We start from the raw sequence: 15,604 nt of genomic DNA on the forward strand, positions 1-15,604 counted from the left end.
CACATTTTAGTATATTTTCACATTAATATATTTATTGGTGCTGTAAGATGTTTTACAGTAATAATAGTCTTTTTCTGTTGTTTTTAGTGTAACTATTAAAACATATTTATTTTGAAAATACAATGTTTTTTTATTAAAAGTCAACTAGTTTGAAATCTTATCATTTCGGTGTGAAAATGATGGTGTCAGATTGAGATGAAACAGACAGGTGGATCACAGGCAGACACAATGTGGCGTCCAGACCAGAAGTCAAAACCCCATGAACTTGCATTGTTTGCAGGAAAGATATTTCTAAGATTTAAACTAACTAACTAACTGGTTGGGAACATATCACTATTTCATACACCTGCCCTATGTGTTTTCCCCCAGAGACCAGCAGCATGGACGGCAGCTGGAGGAAGTGCTAGCTGTTAGCTGCCACTCACACTAGGAAGTATCAGCTGTTCTCTATAAATCAGTGTGTCTCTCTACGCGCCTGGGTCTTAGATAATTCTGCAGAAACCACTGTTCTGTTACTTTGAAAGGTGATGAGTGAAATATTAAAGACTGTCAGCACTCGTTTCTTTTAACGGTGACAACAATCTTTTCTTAATCTCAACCATGAACATGTTTCTGTTAGCGAAGCAATGCTAGGAGCTCTGAGGTCATTGCTAACATTAGCATGCTAACTCTTGGATCCCTACTGACCTCCATTGTATATGGCAGTTTCATGACCTCCCCAGGCACCCACAAACCAACCTGCACTGATTGACAGAAGATTAATTGACAACAAGTTTGATAAATGATTAATCGTTTAGTGGTTTATTCAAAAACTCGTTCCAGACCTCTTTCAGCCTCGTGTGAATATTTTAATCATCGTTTTCTATAGTTTTGAATAATAACAAAGTCAGCATCTTTGTATTTTTGACAGCTAGTCACGCAAACAAGAAATTATCAGAATAATGACACATTTTCACTGTTGTCTGACATTTAAAACACTGAACAATCAATCAACAAATAATTGTAGCCTTGTTATCTCAACTATGATGGAAGAAGACGACTGTGTCAGTGTCAGCAAATACAAACATCAGCTCAGGCCTTAAAACTGGGCATTCACACAGAGGATGGAGGACCTGATACACATGATGTTCTTCTATTATATCATACATACACAATTCAAATTTAGGATTAATCAAACACAGCACACACAAAGAAAACTGAGGCTGAAGGGAAAGTCATGAGTTCTACAGGTTCAGTTTTATTTTGGTTAAGACCAAGTGAAACTCTGATGCTGGTGGAACAGGAAGAGTCATTACTAGTAACCAGTCCAAACCAGCAGTCCAAACAGTTCATCTACTAGTTAACAGTCCATCTTTTAGTAACCAGTCCATCTGCAAGTTACCAATCCGTCTGCCAGTAACTGGTTAATCTACTAGCTACCAGTCCACCTTCTAGTAACCAGTCCATCTTCTAGGAACCAGTCCATCTGCTAGTTACCGGTTCATCAACTAGTAAACAGTCCATCTACTAGTTACCGGTCCATCTACTAGTAAACATTCCATCTACTAGTAACTGGTCCAACTTCTAGTTACTGGTCCATCTACTAGTAAAAAGTACATCTTCTAGTAACCAGTCCATCTGCAAGTTACCAATCCGTCTGCCAGTACCTGGTTAATCTACTTGTTACCAGTCCACCTACTAGTAACCAGTCCATCTTCTGGTAACCAGTCCATCTACTAATAAACAGTTTATCTACTAGTTAGCTGTCCATCTACTACATACAAGTCCATCGACTAGGTGCCAGTCCATCTGCTAGTTAGCGGTGGTGGTAGATGAAAAGCTGGGATCACTGGTCGTTAGGATACGTTGTCTTGGGACCATGGATGCATATTCTGTATTCAGGTTTGTTCCAGTTAAGATATTGTGAGCAGGTGAAGATAAGGAGGACCTGAGCGTCTGGACCAAGCTTCATCGTGTCTTATTCTATAGTTGTCAAGAGATTTCACTGTGAATGTAACGTGTCAACCAGCTGGTGGCGCTACAGGAAGTCTCAAGCTTCATCCTCTGGTTATAATGATCATCTGAATAAGGTTTTATGACCAACTGTTTGATGGTTGTTGAGATATTCCAGTCTGGAGCAAAGCAGTGGACCAACAGTGGCATCTCTGCAGCGACAGCAACACAACACTGATTCATTTTACTCTGATAAATGACTTGTTGTGTTGGATTGAGGACTTGTTGGCAGTTAACCAGCTTCTTTTGTCAAACCCAATTAGTTAAATATGTTTAGGCTGAACATTATGACAGTGTGACTCATTTTATATGAGATGGATTACATGAAGAAAAGTTTCCCTGCTGGTTTCCACAGTACCTAGCTTATGTAATTGTGGTCTGGAAAACAGATACAGACTTCCTGCTAAGTTCTGCTTCCCAATGTGTTGAAATTTATAGAGGTAAGCAAAACTGATACTCCTGCTTCTACAGAATATGTACTCAGCTGTTTTCTGCTATATTTCTTAATTTGCCTCACACATTTTACTCTTTCACTGTTTTAATATTGTGCGTCATAGTGACTCAACAACATTTATACAACCATGCTTTTATTTAGTTGGACTGGAGGACTGTTGGCTGCGTCGATGTTTTCTATGACAGGTCCTCTGAAGCTTTGTTAGCCTCATTTATTGAAGTTCTGTCAGATAAACTTGTAATTGTAAGAACCTGTGAACTTTGTTCTGCTGCTGAAAGACGGCTGACTGGAAAACAAGTGTATTTCTGTGATATGAGCTCCTGAGTCAGGAGCCATAAAGACAACGTGGGAGCACTTTGCCACCTCTGAAGTTGCACTTTCACAAACGATTAGGAATCAGTGTGAAGTGTAGAAGTTCTTCAGCACAACAGATTTGAGGCATAAATAAAGACCAGTTAGAGTACTGAGCCCTGGTGCTGCTAAATACACAGAGGAATGCTGCAAAAGATTTGATCTGTGATTAAGGGGGAATTTAAAAAAAAAAAAAAAAAAACATCAGTTTACTGTTGGAGTGAGTGTGGGTGGACTTTAAACTGCTCCCTCACTAATGCCACAGGCAAACAGGAACCTGGGAACAAGACAACCTTCATATCCTCTGTGTGATGAAGAGAAATGTCGTGCAGTGAGTTTGAATATGTTCAATCTGTGGGTGAAAAACAAAATACAAAGTCTTGTTACTATAACTGAGCCTCTTCTTTATTCACTCCTCAACCTTCAACCACTCTGCTTAAAGCTGCACTCAATATTTCATCTCAACAACAGGTCCAATGACTGTGTGTTAACTTACAGGTGTTGCTCACACCGATGATCTCATTCTACAGCCGTCCTCAGCTCTACTGAGCGGTTTAGCATCTTTCAGTTTGTTTTGCTTCCACAGACCTTTCACAGCGAACAGCAGACAGACTCAGTCAGAGAGCAGCTGGTGAACATGGTGGAGCATTCAACAGCTAAAGAGCCACAGGAGCTGGTGGAGACCAAACACAGAGCTAAAAGAGAGGCAACCCTGGACACAGACACCACTCCACGTGAATCATCATGTAGCTGCTGGAGGTGGAGATAAGGGACTGTTAGCTTCATCATAACTTCTTATAAGATGGTTGCTGTATATGTCAGTGTTGTATTTACACCAAAATAAAGTTCACTCAACTCATTAAATTCATTTTTAAAGAAACAAACAGAGCAGGAGCAGACTTAGAATTAAAACTCTTCTTTTTGTTGTTTGAAGAAAACAGTTATGATGTGAATTTGCTGTGTCTTTAACACATGTGAAGGTTGTTTCTGCTCATTATAATGAAAACACTGTGGAGCAACTGAAGGTTATACACACTCACACACACACACACACAGACACACACACACACACACTGAGAGTTTAGAGAGTCCTTAAATGAAGAAGTGACTCTTTAAACTGACAAATGTAAATCTGTCTTTCTTTTCTCAAATTCAGTAAACATTTCAGTTCAATTTTACATTTCAAAAAAGGCCTTTCATAAACAATGTTGAAATTACTATTCAACCTAAGTTCAGTGAACTAATTTTTCAGCAAAAAACTTATTAGTTATTAATTAGGAGTATTTTAAGGCAGAAGATGGAGCAACAATACAAGAACCATCCAGGAAGAATCTCTCCACCGGTCTGAGGATGACACGTCCAGGAGGATCGAGTCTGTCATCAAAAATAAAGACAGACAAAATATTTAAAAAATGAAAGAATGGAATCTCACTAATGAAGGTGTATTGACTGTTGCTGCAGTGAGTTCCTACATAAGGACTTTCCATTATAGTTTAATTAGCCAACATTTCTGTTTTTAATTGACTGTAATTGACTTTGTGTGTGTGTGTGTGCATGCACACGCACACAAAATCACTGTGACTGTGTGAACTAAGCTCAGCAGTGGAACTCGTTAAGCCATCGTCACAACAGTTTCCAGTCATTCCTTCTTCCCCATCCAGAGTTCCTCATTCCATCAGAGTTAATCCAAGCACTGATTCATCAGCTTCAGTGTAAAGGAAATTTCTTATTCCTGTTCAGTGACTACAGTAATGGTGACTGCGCTTAAAGTTTTACGCTGACCTTTCACTTATCATGGCTTGAACAAGTGAACTAGAGGCAGAAATTTATAGCTTAGCTGGAAGTATAATCACTGAGCTCACTGCACTAAGGAGAAGTGCAACTGGTGCTTTTATTTCTCATTAATGTCACTCAGCACCCCATCTTGACAGAAAAAAACAGAAATGTAGAACTTTTTGCAAATTTCTTAAAAAAGAAAAACTGAAATATCACATGGTCATAAGTATTCAGACCATTTTCTGTGACACTCATATTTAACTCACATGCTGTCCATTTCTTCTGATCCTCCTTGAGATGGTTTTACTCCTTCATTGGAGTCCAGCTGTGTTTAATTAAACTGATTGGACTTGATTAGGAAAGGCACACACCTGTCTATATAAGACCTTACAGCTCACAGTGCGTGTCAGAGCAAATGAGAATCATGAGGTCGAAGGAACTGCCCAAGGAGCTCAGAGACAGAATTGTGGCAAGGCACAGATCTGGCCAAGGTTACAAAAGAATTTCTGCAGCACTCAAGGTTGCTAAGAGCACAGTGGCCTCCATAATCCTTAAATGGAAGAAGTTTGGGACGACCAGAACTCTTCCTAGACCTGGCCGTCCAGCCAAACTGAGCAATCATGGGAGAGAGCCTTGGTGAGAAAGGGAAAGAAGAACCCAAAGATCACTGTGGCTGAGCTCCAGAGATGCAGTAGGGAGATTTGAGAAAGTTCCACAAAGTCAACGACTGAAGCGTCTCCTCAGTGCAAGACATATGAAAGCCTGCATAGAGTTTGCCAAAAAAACACATGAAAAACTCCCAGACTATGAGAAATAAGATTCTCTGGTCTGATGAGACGTATGTGTGGCGAAAACCAAGCACTGCTCATCACCTGCCCAATACAATCCCAACAGTGAAACATGCTGGTGGCAGCATCATGCTATGGGGGTGTTTTTCAGCTGCAGGGACAGGACGACTGGTTGCAATTGAAGGAAAGATGAATGCGGCCAAGTACAGAGATATCCTGGAAGAAAACCTCTTCCAGAGTGCTCAGGACCTCAGACTGGGCCGAAGGTTCACCTTCCAACAAGACAATGACCCTAAGCACACAGCTAAAATAACAAAGGAGTGGCTTCGGAACAACTCTGTGACCATTCTTGACTGGCCCAGCCAGAGCCCTGACCTAAACCCAACTGAGCATCTCTGGAGAGACCTGAAAATGGCTGTCCACCAACGTTCACCATCCAACCTGACAGAACTGGAGAGGATCTGCAAGGAAGAATGGCAGAGGATCCCCAAATCCAGGTGTGAAAAACTTGTTGCATCATTCCCAAGAAGACTCATGGCTGTACTAGCTCAAAAGGGTGCTTCTACTCAATACTGAGCAAAAGGTCTGAATACTTATGACCATGTGATATTTGTTTTTCTTTTTTAATAAATTTGCAAACATTTCTACATTTCTGTTTTTTTCTGTCAAGATGGGGTGCTGAGTGTACATTGAGAAATAAAATGAACTTTTTGAAACAAAGAGTGAAAAATTTAAAGGGGTCTGAATACTTTCCGTACCCACTGTGTGTGTGTGTGTGTGTGTGTGTGTGTGTGTGTGTGTGTGTGTGTGTGTATATATTTGGAGAGAGTTAGAGAGACAGAGAAGGCTTAAAAACCTTCCTAAAGCTACCTTCACTTGAGTAATGTTCTTTATTGATACAAGTTAGAGATATTCCAGTTTGTCATTTGTGTGTGTTCTGTAGTAGATGCAGTGGTCAGACCTGACACACATGATGTTCTTCTATTATTAATATATTAATATTATACATACAATTCAAATTTAGGATTAATCAAACACAGCACACACAAAGTGAACTGAGGCTGAAGGGAAAGTCATGAGTTCTACAGCTTCAGTTTTATTTTGGTTAAGACCAAGTGAAAAATCTGATGCTGGTGAAACAGAGTTATTGGTAGTGGTCAGATTGAGTGTAGCAGTGACGGAACCTCCTGTACAAAGTCTGCATGGTGCTCGTTAGTCTTTTTAATTTGTTTATTAATTACGTTCTCATGTCAAATACCGTTACAGAGAGTTGGAAACTTTCCTCTGAGACCCTGCTCCATGTTGACATGATTGCATCACATGCAGATTTCTCAGCTGCACATTCATGCTGCCAGTCTCCTGTTCTACCACAAGCCAAAGGTGTTCTACTGGATTCAGGTCTGGATGGTTATTAACTACACGTTTAGTCACTGCATGGTTATCTACTGTGTGCTTCTCTACTGCATGTTTTCTATGTTGTTGATTCATTGAATGTGTGATGAGTGGACATGACCTGAAAGATACTGAAGTTCATATTCCACTTCCGTGACAGAGTGGGAGACTGACTGTAAGTGTAGGCTCCTCCCACTCATATCAGCCTGACTGCATCTGAGAGTTAATGTCTACCAGCCTTGTCTGCAACCAACTTTTGCAACAGGAGGTGTTAGAGTGTGCTTGCGCGTGTGTGTGTGTGTGTGTGTGTGTTTGTGTGTGTGTGTGTTTGTGTCTTAATTCACTGTTACAGGGAGAGGGGAGGAGGACTGAGAGAGATTACACACCGTATTTTCCACTCCCTCCCGTCTGTGTGCTGTAACAGTAATTATTTAAGTGGAAAGTGGTTGGGAAACTGCTGCTGCTGCTGCTCACAACTGCAGAGTTGTCTTTTGGTTTTTTTACTTTACATGAAACAGCTCTTTAAATGAGGTTATGTGGTCAGAAGAAATTTAAGCTGTACTAGATGAGACAGTTTTGTTTTAATGACTTTTCAACACAAGTTTCCACATTTTCTTAAATTATATCCTAAAGTGTGTTTTATTGTAGTTAAGTAAAGAGACATAACCTCTTTGTTGCTCTTGATGCCGTTGCTGTAACACAGCCATGGTTTAGTCAAGGCTGCTTTTGCCCTCAGTGTGTTCTGCACACACAGCTGTTATCGCTACTGTCAGGCTGCTGACTGTGACACTAGATTTAGCAACATACACCCTGGAACCAAGCAACAGATCAAGACTGTTTTCAGATGAACGATGTTGTGCTGACGTCCAGGTCATTTCACAACACATGGATAAGCTGTGAAGCCAGCTGCAGTTTGCCTGCTGATCGCTGTTCATACAGAGTGAAGCAGCCTCCCCACCTGCAGCCTGTCAGTCTGCAACAGTGTGGTTATATGCAAATCAGAATATGACATGTCATGTCACCATGGCAACACCTGGAGCATCCAAGTAGACGAGACTGAAGCTACAGCCGGGCTGCCTCCTTTCTCTGGTTTATCGTGCAGGTGCACTGGCATACCTGAGCCGGGTGAGCCATTCCGGCACAACACCATCGGCTTTCAAACTGATCAATCACTTCGATAAATCAATTTATTCCCAACCAGTGTTGGGAAACTTGCTTGGGAACTGTGATGAAGTTCTGTCTACACATTTATGCCTCTGCGCCGGCGTCAGAGCCGGAGGCGTATTGTATATCTCAGTAACACCTGAAAGGAATTTCCCAGGAGTTTGGTGAAAGCGTTCACCTGGACTCAAGGACAAACTGATTAGATTTTGCTGGTCAAAGGTCAAAGGTCAGTGTGATACACTGTGAGAAACACTATTTAGCCATTACTTCACACAGCAATTGTAACAAAATTTCACACAAATGGTTCATATTTTAATGACTCTGGATAAACAGGGATATAACCTTAAACTAGTCTGAGTGGCGGAGGCAGACAACCACGAGGTGGTTATTCTTTTTTTGTTATTACATCTAATCACTGAAAACTTTACTAATTAATCAGCAAAAAAAAGTAATTTGATACATCACCTCTGTTACTCAGCTCAGGTTCATGAACTAGTCCTCCTTTGTCCCAAACTGGATGACCTGTCCCCAGTTGACTGGTCTTCAGTCTGAAATTTGTCCTCAAAGGTAGCCTATGACAGAAACACACACACATACACATACTGTACTTGTACTTCTATTTTTGTGAAGACACTCATTAACATAATTCATTCCCTAGCCCCTTACTCTCACCTCAAACATCATAACTGAATGTCTTACCCGAACCCTAACCTAAACCTGATTCTAACCTGAACCCTGGAACCAGGTCTGGACCCTCAAACAGCTTAGAAGCTGTGAGGATCAGAGTCATTAAGCTGTACCCAGGACAGGACTCTTAGAGACTGAGCTTTGTCTCTGTCAGCTCAGACACACAGAGTTTAGTACAAGACATAGTTCTGGTTTTTGTGGGAGGAGACGTCCCATCTTGTCCCCAGTCAGCTCCTCACAGCTGGACCACAGCAGCCCGGGTCAGCACTGCTCCCCTGCTGTGTGGCAGACTGTACCAGACTCACAGACCAGACCACATCGGAATCTCTTGAGTCTCGTGGAACAATCAGATCATGAAAGTTGAGTGAGGAAGATCTTTTCCATCCTCCTCTGCCTCTCATTCATAAATTCTTACATCATCAGATCTGCCCACGTCGTTCACCCTCCCGTCTTACGCATCATCAGATAAACAGTCACTGAGGATGATGCTGTAGTTTGTAGAGTCTTAGAGAGTCAACAGGTCAGAGAGAAACATTAGCTTAGCTGAATCACATAGTTTGACTGTAACTGCCCCTGCTACACACCCATCCTCCACCCTCCCCTCTACAGCATTACTACATGTGAAGGGTTCACACTGCCTGCTCCATCATTATCACTGGTGTTGGATGTATGTGTGGAGTCATGGACGCACAGATGTGACCAGGGTCCCTGGGCTGCAGACAGACTCTCAGATTTATAACTGAGATCTGAACCTGGTCCAGTTTACTGGAGGAGACGTGATGGAATTCAGATTGTGGTTTTTCATGGAATTGAAAATGGTGTTCAAAACAAAATAACACAAGAATCTAGAAACAGTGTTCAGGATTTTATTTGATTATTTATTTGTTTAGGTGACAAATGTGTACAAAGAAAATGGAAGTGAAAGTTGAGAAGAAAAAAGAGAAGCTCTATCAGAGGGAGCAGTGACGTGAGGCGACGGTTTGAACCCTGATGTGCTCTGTAGAGATAAAGAACTGAGCTCACACACACACCACAACTACACTTCACACATTCATATAACCCCAGTGTAACAGTGTCTGTGTGTGTCTGTGTGTGTGTGTGTCCAGGTATTCCTCATGTTATGGGGACCTAAATCTGTTTACACAGTCACATTATGGGGACTTTTTAATTTTAAGATGAAAATATGTTTCGAGGTCAGAGTAAGGTTATGTTAGGTTAGCTTTAGGTTAGGTTGAGTAAGTCTCCAGGAAATGAATGTAAGTCAATGAAATGTCCTCTGAAGTCATGGAAACACAACTGTGTGTGTGTGTGTGTGTGTGTGTGTGTGTGTATGTGTGTGTGTGTGTGTGTGTGTATCTTTTAGATTTGGCAGACCCTGGAGTGCATGAGATCTGTGCCTGCATTGTGGTAGATAAGCTGCATTAGTCTCACTTGGGTGCACACACACACACACACACACGCACACACACACACACACACACACGTGGTGTATGCAGCAACATACGTGTTACAATAACAGTGTGAGTGAATGAAACCTCACTCTCCCTTTCTCTCTCTCTCTTTCTCTACCTTGACTCCTATCTCTCTCTCTCTCTCTCTCTCTCTCTCTCTCTCTCTCTCTCTCTCTCTCTCTCTCTCTCTCTCTCTCTGCAGGTTGACCCCTTGCAGAGCAGAGCAGCCTGAGAATTATGAGCAGCTTAGCCACTTCATTTCTTGACCCAGAATGCCCCTGGGCCTATGGGGGAAACTTTCAGTAGGTGGACCAGTAAAAAGCAGGGGGCACAAACAGTGAAGTGACTTCATCCCACAGTAAAGTGCCGGATGATATATGGAGGCTAGTGAGAGTTAGAGTAGGACACAGTATGGGAGGTAGAGGCTAATGGAGCTCTATCCTCACATGTCCTCTGTCCTGTCGTACTGTAGCTGAGAGTCCTCTCAGGAGATCAGCCATCATCCTGTTAACAACTCTTAACCGTGTTGATTATGTACAGCAGTGCTGACCCAGGAGCTGCTGTGTGCCATGTGTTAGAGACTTGTTTCAGTGGTACAACATGTACTTACACCTCTAAACAGAATCTATGCAGAGTGACAGAAACAGACAAAATGTGACACCTACAACACTGTGACTAACACATGTTGATGCTCTGCAGCCCACTAATCCTATTACATCTATACTCATCATTTACATCTAATGCCAACATTCAGTGCAGTGAGGTCTGGGTGCTGAATGCTGTGAGTACTTAGCTACTTAGAAGCTGGATTTCATGTAGGAGAGCAGTATATAAATAATGATAATAATGTTTGTAATGCTGATGTATATAATTCATCTCTGAGGGACAGAAATAAGTTCAGAGGAGGTGTAGTCTCATACATTCATGATAACATTGACGGCAGTGTTTGTGGGCTGCTGCTCTGTAAACCTCCACATACCAACATGTCACCTTGAATTGAAGCCAGACATTTTGAAATGAAAGGTTGGATGAAATGTCGGTATGTTGGTCTGATGAAGACAAAGAAATATTTCCGTTAAGGTCGGATGGTTATGTAGTCATTTCCCTGTGAAGAAAAACACTGCTTCTTCATGTAGTCTGGCTCAGGTTCCCACAGGTCTTCATCATGTGTTGATCAAATTAACGTCTCTGAGTTCTGCTCTTATATAATCTCCATCATAATCTGTTGGGTTCACAGGGAACATGAAGCTGCCTGAGGCTGCAGAAGATAATCTGTCAGACGCTGTATACAAAGTTTAATGAAAATACTTCTATTAGTGACGTAAGGAGGGTTCAGTGGTCTGACCTGAGCCTTGGACCTGACCCTGATTCAGCCTGAGCTGCTTTAATACAGGAAATGTTCACAGTATTTTTTCCCCTCACCAAAGAGCTTTTGTTTTCTGAACCACAGACACAAATGAATTTGAATTTGTCATAGACATTGAGTCTGAGTTGATGTCTGTTAACTTGGCTCCCTGATTATATGTTTCCAGATTCAGACAACAAAACTGCAGCTAGGTTTGTCTCCTCCTGTGTGTTACACACTAACAGAACAGTCTTACATGCTGTGCGGAAGGAATCTAAAATAAATGTCACCTCATATTTCAGTTTAATTTTTTCAGATTTTCAGTTTCAAAACCACCTGCTTATTAAGTGTCAGCACAAACCCAGTTCATATCTCACAGACTATCAGGTCAACATCAGGTCAACATCAGGTCAACATCAGGTCAACATCAGGTCAACATCAGGTTAACGTCAGGATGTCAGAAACATGCTAAATTTTGGTTGGAAGTGAAAATCAGGTTGACGTCATTGTGACACTCAGCAGACGTTGGGTTTTGCTCATGACTAGAATATCAGTATTTTATACGTTAGTTATGAGACGTTTGGAAGACGTTGGATTTTTGTTACTTACCACAATTTAAAACCAACAAAACATCAATGTCAGCTGTCATCAGTTATTCTATGTGAAACTGATATTGGCATTAGATGTTGAAATTGAATTTTGGTTACCTGACGCCACAACCCACATTCAACCAAACATCAACGACAAACGACGCACCCATCATGCCCTGAGCGCCTGCAATTTAGTAACAACTGGTACAAGCATATTCAGAGTCAGAGAGTTAGTCAGCTTCACCACCAACTACAGCTCTACTATAAGACGGAACATACAGCTGCTTTTTGTTTCTTGGTTTTTTACAATGATTATATTCATGTTGGCGTCTTTCGTTGTTGCTGTAATGAGTCCACCTCGAGAGATGCAGCTGAGGTTGCTTCTTGTGAGGACGCCTCCTTGGTACTCTGAACATGCCCAGCTGGGAGGAGATCCCCACAGCAGACTTGAGGGACTTTGTATCCCACCTGGGCTGAGGAGGCTTTTTATCCAGCAGGAGGAGCTGGAGGACCCTAACCCTAACCCACCATGGTCCAGACCTGGAGAAGCAGCTCTGTCTGTGGCGTCTCATTTGTCCAGGACTTTAAGTCTAAGTATCCACAGGTAAGTTTTAAAGCTGAATCATGAGAATCATTTTCAGTTTCACAGATACAGTGTAGTCCAGTTTGTAGTCCAGTCCATTGTCACGCCTGCAGTCTTTAGTCCACTGGTATGAAACGACTGGTCTCGGTCTCTTCTGAGGGAACCTGGTGAGGTTCAGCTGCAGTGAAACATAGCAGTCTTTGAACACATCACAGTTGCACTCAGTCTACCCACTGACTGTCATTAAAAATGGTTTATAAGGTCTCAGCCTTCACAGCATAAATGTGTCTGGTTTGTTCTGACGTGCGAGACGTTCATATTTTGACCTCATGACGTGAAGGTGGCCGATGTGACCAGTTCGTTTCATAAACAGGTTTTTCGTCTGTACTGTTAGAATTCTGGTTCCAGTGGAATCATTTAAGTTGATCAAGTCCACAAAACACATCGTGTGGGAACCTTGATTATCCATCATGAGTGAATGTGTGATAAGTAGATTTGAGATGTCATTCACAAAGATAAAACTTTTTCTTTTTCCCTTTGTGACTCAATTTCTGAGTGACTTGTTGTCATAGTTAACTGTAAAATAATTTGATATACCTGTGAAAGTTGTGACAAAGACATGGGAAGTTGATAAATACCAAAGATAAAACTCAGAAGAAGAAGATACAAGACATAACCTGTCAGATTCCTCTTTTCAGGGAAGCAGTGAAGTCGGAGGGGATTTCCACTGAAAAGAAGTATATTGGCAAAACGCCAGAGCAACACGAAAAGTCTGAGTGTAAACAGAAGATGATACTGTACTAAACTGTAACTGTGCTGAACTCTAAACCGTAACTGTATTAAACTGAACTAAACTTTAACTCTACTAATCTGACCTGAACTGTAACTGTACTAAACTGTACTGATTTTGGAGCCGTTCTAAGTTCTCAGGAGAAGGAGACTGGATGATGCTTAGTTATGGTCTGTTTTATTATATCTGAATACATGGGCTGGTATGACACAATATATATAATACATACAGCATACAGCGTGTGTGTGTGTGTGTGTGTGTGTGTGTGTGTGTGTGTGTGTGTGTGTGTGTGTGTGTGTGTGTGTGTGTGTGTGTGTGTGTGTGTGTGTGTGTGTGTGTGAACAGCAGTGAAATCAAATCCAAACATTTGTTTGTTTAACTTTGCTAATGAGCAATGTTGGCAGTAATGACTCAGCTCACAGTATAAGACATTTACATTACTGGCACATTAAACCTCTGTCAGCTCTGCACTAACCCATACCCACAGTAGCTGTAAACGGTGCTGCCATAAACCAGTCATTAGTCTTACCACATCACAGCCTGGCGTGTCCATTCATGGCACAGTGAGACACTGCGTCTGAGGTTGAAAGAGAAAGCTGACCGGCCTGAGGCTCCACCCTCCTGCAGCCACCTCAGCAGCTCAATTGTCAGTCCGCAGCTCCTAATGGAGCTGATGAATACTGATCAGTGATCAGCGTGGGTCTCTGATCCTGAAGTCAGCTGCATTTTCTGTCAATAACCACAACAGTCTGTGTCATTTATCTTTTCTGATGATTTTTAGATTGTTGTTGCTCCTTTTTGACGTAAAGGGATCAGACAGATCATCTGCAGTTACTCGTAAAGCATCAAGGAGACAATAACTGTCAAGTTCCTCTGTGAAACACAGACAGTACAGTTCTCACAGCAGCTGATGATACTCAAGTTACTGAGCAATATGTCAATTACATAAACAAGTCACTGTTAGAACAGTAAAACTATAAGTTAATTGACATGATTCATCATTGTGGGCAGTTTACTGCATCATTATGGTGTCACTGGTCTGATGTAATGAATGTACAGTCAGGATAACACATGGACACAGCAACGACTTTACTATTACTGTTATTACTTTCATATGTTTATTAGTTGTTGTTTTTTTCCACCTCGTTTCATGTCGTACTCTCCCTTCCTACATCCTGGTCATTGCTGTGTTTACATTACACACTGTGCTGCATGCACATGCTAACATGTTAGCTCTGTAGCACTTCACAACATATATGCTTTACTTCACTGTTCTCTGTGGTCTCAAATGTACCTGTGAAGACAGAACAGTTACAGTTTAGATGCAAAAATACTGACCTCACATTATGTGACAGAGGTAGCAGTACGTAGCTGAGGAGAACGTAACAGTAAACTGTCGTCTTGATCAGTGATGTTGATCATTTCTCTCTGATCTCAGATCAGTTTCCTGCTCTAACACATGGCGCAGGTTCTGGTTGAGCATTGGAAATTTAGAAATGCAGCTAAACTGGGTTCTACTGGTTCTCTGGCCGCAGTGCCTCCTCAGGCCAGTGAGAACTGACCAATCACAGCAGACTGGGCTTTTAGGGAGGGGGGGCCTTAAAGAGACAGGAGCTGTATCAAAGTGAGTATAGAGGCTTCTGCAACAATGTACTGTATGAGCAAAATACTGTGTTTTTGAACATGTAAACCTATTCCAGTAGAACCTCCAAATAAGAGAAAAAAGATTGTCTATTCATCTGAGGGGTTCAACGCTTCAAACTGCACTAGTATCCTAGTCTAACTAGTGTCTTTGAACTCAGTTTAACTGTTGTGTGCCTGCTTCATCTCTGACTGGTTGACTAGTCTCCAGCCTGCACCCCAGCCCTCTAGCTTTTGGCCTGTTAGCCACCAGCATGCTAGCTATCAGTATGCTAGCCTTCGTCCCTATAGTTCCCAGCTACCAGCCCCTACCGGCCAACATTCTGTCCGTTGCTGCGTCCCGGAGACCCTGAGTTGACCATGACGGCTAACGCCTCGCCTGTTCCAGCGTTGTTTGTCCCAGCCGACAGCTTGCCAGTTCCTGAACCAGTTCTCCTTGCCAACCTCCTGACTGTCCCACTTGGCTGTCCCCGTTGCTAGACCTCCAACCAGCAGCCCTTGTCAACCCACAGCCAGACCTCCCAGATCACCAGTCAGCCATCTTTGTCAACACCCAGTCAGTTTTCTGTATTTAGTTTGTGTTCCTCTCACTCTTTAGGT

At 42.0% G+C, this 15,604-nt stretch overlaps 1 long non-coding RNA gene across 1 annotated transcript; it reads right to left on the minus strand.

Moving 5' to 3' along the window:
* Positions 1-282: 282 nt before the first annotated feature.
* On the minus strand, positions 283-14,919 carry LOC130172341 (uncharacterized). The gene is made up of 4 exons (XR_008828257.1): positions 14,702-14,919; positions 13,893-14,092; positions 8,383-8,489; positions 283-4,171 (listed from the first exon to the last, which is right to left on the minus strand). It is a non-coding gene; the product is annotated as an uncharacterized LOC130172341 (long non-coding RNA).
* Between the last annotated feature and the right edge of the window lie 685 nt (positions 14,920-15,604).

This window comes from Seriola aureovittata, chromosome 7, assembly GCF_021018895.1.
Source record: "Seriola aureovittata isolate HTS-2021-v1 ecotype China chromosome 7, ASM2101889v1, whole genome shotgun sequence".
Classification (NCBI taxonomy): domain Eukaryota; kingdom Metazoa; phylum Chordata; class Actinopteri; order Carangiformes; family Carangidae; genus Seriola; species Seriola aureovittata.